Source organism: Arachis ipaensis, chromosome B9, assembly GCF_059453495.1.
Source record: "Arachis ipaensis isolate K30076 ecotype BB chromosome B9, ASM5945349v1, whole genome shotgun sequence".
In the NCBI taxonomy this organism is placed as follows: domain Eukaryota; kingdom Viridiplantae; phylum Streptophyta; class Magnoliopsida; order Fabales; family Fabaceae; genus Arachis; species Arachis ipaensis.
Window position 1 is genome coordinate 113,808,997 of NC_142444.1, and position 4,772 is coordinate 113,813,768.

General features: G+C 39.5%; 1 pseudogene; it reads right to left on the reverse strand.

The window, feature by feature from the left end:
- Positions 1-340: 340 nt before the first annotated feature.
- On the reverse strand, positions 341-899 carry LOC148545963 (uncharacterized; annotated as a pseudogene).
- Positions 900-4,772: the final 3,873 nt, after the last annotated feature.

Consider the following 4,772-nt stretch of genomic DNA (forward strand, 5'->3'; position numbering starts at 1 on the left):
AAAGCGCCCCTACCTCAAAACGCAATTCCATAAGCCAAACGCCTCATCAAGTCCTTTCTGCCTTAACACGAACTGACGGTAACCAAAACCTCAGCTCCTAGCCACTTTCGCAATAACCATAGCAACACTAATCACAATATATAATAATCAGGACTCGATCTCACGTTACCAAAACTCATATTCATTAACCAAACACAACTGAATACTAACGCGAGGCTTTTTTGAAACATAAGATACTTACTGTAATACGAAAACAAAGCAGCTGCGATTTCGAACAGGCCCGGCAACAGCTCCGGCGGCGGCCAGAAGCTTTGGTGGATCAACTATAAAAACTGTGCAGCTATAAAACCTTCTCGAAATCTAAAAAGGCAAAAACCTCAAATAAAACCCTTATCGGCATACTTTTCCAGCGACGGCAGCAAGGTCTCAAGTAGCAGAAGCTTAGCCCGGAGCTTTGGCGGTGGTTTCAGCAGCCACAACGACTTCTCCGGTGACCGTACACAACGGACTCCAACCACAGCGGCGGCTAGGAGGACGGCGGCCGTGGCGACAGCTTCTGACGGCAGCAAGGGCGGCGGAATAACCTACCACCATCGCGCATCACCCTCTCTGTAAGCTCCCTCGTGCGCGTTCTTCTCCCATTCGTGCCTCCAACGGCACCGACGAAGGCAGCTTCTGTGGCGACGGCAAGGAGGTCCGGCGACGGTGACACAGGCAGAGATGGCTTCCCTTGTCGTGCTCTCTCTTTCTCCCTGCTGTGCAAAACTCCGATTTCTCTCTCCCTCTGTGCCTGCTGGCAGTGATAAGGTGGCGGCGGCAAACCCTAGCAGTGGCGGCGGCACGGCGTGGACGCGGTGGTGATGAAGGCACGGCGGCTCCGAGCCCATGACCACCCACATTCGCGAGCCAACCCCTTCTCGGTTCTGTTCTCCCTAGCGACGGTGCAAACGGGAGCGCGATCGGCGGCGAGCTAGACGTGGTGGCAGAACGCGGCTGGCCGGCGAGCTGCTGCTTTCCCGGTGCTCTTCCTCCGGATCTCCTTTTCCCTCATTCCCCTTTTCGTGTTCTTTGCTTCTTTCTTTCAGGGATAACAAAGGAAACTGCGTGTGTTTAACTTCTGAAGGAGAAAGGGAACTCAGCGGCTGAAGGAGTTAAGTTAGGGAAGGGTTTCATTTTGAAAATTAGGGTTAAGGGCATTATGGTAATTTCACATAAAATTGGGAATAATATAGTAATTGAAACCCAATGTAAATCCAACACTAATTGTATATGGAAAAATACTATTTGCTCATCAATTTTACTAATTATTTTCAATAAAATTCCCAAATCTAAAAATTAGAAACAATACACTTAAATTCTTCATTTTTCAAAATAGTAGTATTATATTTAAAATATTAATTATTTAATTCAAATCATATAAAATCCTTATCATTTCGTAACTGCCAACTTTATAATTTTAAATATAGAAAATAATCCAATAATTGTAAAATTAGATAATAATCATAACTTATCTCAAATTCAATAAATCAAAACTCGCCTTAATTCTCTTTAATAAAGAATCCCTGAAATTAAAGCTACAAAAATACTGAATTTGAAATTATCTCATAATAGCCCTTTTTCAAAAGTTCTGGGTCTTACAGAGTGTGCCAGGCACTATATCCTTGGGTTAAGTATGATAGTGTGTAGGGTATTGTGTCCCTGGGATTGAATTATGATTGATAATTTTTTCTGTTGTAAGAGTGTGCCAGGCACTATATCCGTGGGTGAATAGCGTGTGCCCGACACTATATTCGTGGGTGCGGTAGAAAAGCGACATCTAAAAGGATGTGTCGGGTTGGCATTTATGGACCGACAAGTGATATCACGAGCCAATAGGATAGGCATTCATCATATGCATCTTTTATGTGCTTGTTTGCTTTGATTACGTGAGTTTGCCTAATTGTATAACATGCCTATTTGCTTACTTGAACTACTTGCTTTATATGCTTTTACTTGTGTTTTATTTGTTTGCATTAATTGTGATTGTCTGGTGCTAAGGAGGTTAGGTAGGTGGTGGTGATGGGATCGCACGGAGGTAAGGTTGGCGAAGGCTGTGGGATACAGCGGTGTGATTAGTGTTAGTTAGAATCCCCCTAAGTTTAGATAACCCTGGTTTATGGTTTAAGTTCTTTCATTTATTTTGTTCTAACCTTGAATATCACTATGTGATGTGAAGTTCTAGGATTGCCTTTGGCGTCCCGGAGCCTTACATCTTACATCATTGGGCACTGTTACCATACTGAGAACCTCCGATTCTCATTCCATACTTTGTTGTTATTTTTCAGATGCAGGTCGTAATCTACTTCGATGAGATTGCGGATATGGTGACAGAGTGGAGTATGGTTCTTCCGTGGTTTAATTTATCATACTTTGTTATAGTTGCTCTCACATCTTTTTGTATTTTATCTTTATGGCCTTAGAGGCTATGTTGAGAGATAGGTTGTATAAGCTGTTTTAAAATCTGAAACTCTGCACTTTTATAATTGTAACTAGTCAGCTTAAACTCTGCAAGCTGCGGCTAGTTCCCTATGTTTATATTACTATATATATATATTTGTTCTATTCTCTTGTACCTATATCTTGTATCTTGTTCGTTAGCTTCGTGTGAACGTTTTGCGCTTCCGAAATTCTGTTTGAGCTTTGATAAACCCCATATTTAGGGTTTATCTTGTGTTGAATTTAGAGGGTTTTGTCAACCTTTCTCCCATTTATCCAATGAAATAGCATGGTTTTGTAAATTCTCCTTTAATTGTGCTTAAGAGTGAAAACATGCTTTTTAGGTCCTTAATTGTTAAATCTTGATTTACCTTTGATTCCATTGGATGCCTTGATATGTTTGTTAAGTGATTTCAGATTTAGGAGGCAAAGATCGGATCAAGGGAATGAAGGAAAAGCATGTAAAAATGGAGAACTCGTGAAGAAATGAAGGAATCGCAAAAGCTATCAAGCCGACCTCTTCACACTTAATTGATCATAACTTGAGCTACAGAGATCCAAATGATACGGTTCCAGTTGCGTTGGAAAGCTAACATCCGGGGCTTCGAAATGATTTAAGATTTGCCGTAGTTGCTATACGTATGGTGATGCGTACACGCACTGTACGTGCACGCATCGTTGCTGCCATATGATCCACTTAAAGCAATACGTGGCCAGCGAATTCTAAAGCCTTGTGGGCCCAATCCAACTCATTTATGATGCTATTTAAGCCAAGGATTGAAGGGGAATCAACATAATTTAGATACTTTACACACTACTTTAGTTTAGTTTAATTTTTGGAGGAAAAGTTAGTTTTAGAGAGAGAAGCTCTCACTTCTCTCTAGGATTAGGAGTAGGTTAGATCTAGATTAAGAACTCTTAGATCTAGTTTAATTTTATGCTTTGATTTACTTTTCTCTTTGTAATTCCTCTTCTTCTACCTTTCTTCTTTCTATTTTTGCATTTAATTATTGTAATTCTTTACTTTTATATTGATGCACTTTTGTTTCTTCTATTTTCATTTCAATGCAATTTATGATTCTTGTTCTTTTATTGTTGAATTGCTTAGTTCATTTTACATTCTTTTTATGTCTTCTAAGTGTTTGATGAAATACTTAGTTGGATTTTAGTATAGAATTTTATGCTCTTGGCTTGGAAAGGTAACTTAGGAACTCTTGAGTTACTAATGTCCAAGTGATTGATGATTGGGAGCCATTAACTCTAGATCTCACTAATTGATTTGGTTGAGAACTAGGACTTATGGACTTGGATTGACATAGCTCACTTGACTTTCCTCTACTATTAATTAGGGGTTAACTTAGTGGGGTTGATCCTTGTCAATTCTCATGTTGTGGTTAGTGATTATGATAGAGATCCTTGACCACCAACCTTTGCCAAGACCTTTTTAGTTGTTAGTTTATTTTCATTGCCATTTATATTTCGTGTCTCTTATCCCGAAAATCCCAAAATATCTCATAACCAATAACAAGAACACTTTGTTGCAATTCTTAGGGAGAACGACCCGAGGTTCCAATACTTCGGTTTATAAATTTAGGGGTTTGTACTTGTGACAAACAATCTTTTGCATGAAAGGACTATTGTTGGTTTAGAAACTATATTACAACGAGAATTTATTTTGAATTCTAGACCACACAAAAGTCCAATCATCAAAATGGCGCCGTTGCCGGGGAATGGCAATGGTGTTGTATTATTGGTTATTGTATATATGTGAATATTGTGAATAGGTTTGTATTTTGCTTGTTTCTAATTTTTGTTAGTTTTATTTTGCTTTTCCCCTATGAATTCTCACTTTGGCTATGAGTTTGGTTCTAATTGTGTTATAGGAAATGTGAACTTCAATGACCATATGCATCAAGGATGGAACCAACAAAGATGGGAAGAGCTTCAAGGAAATGATCACTCCTATTGGCAACAACCTCCGGATAGGCATAGGTATAATTCACATCCTAACGCATGTCAATTCAATGGCTATGGTGAAACTTTATGTGAAAATCAACCACCACCATCATATGCCTATAACTCTTATCCTCAACATGAACCTCAACCATACTCCCAAGCCTTTCCATACCAAGCACCTTCGTATGATTCATATCCATCATATTACCAATCACCCATACCATATTCTCATGGCCATTATGAGCAAGAATCTTTAGAACCACCACAACCATATCAAAATTATTACCAAGAACCACCTCAATACTCACCATCTCCATACCCTTACCAAGAAGAACCACCTT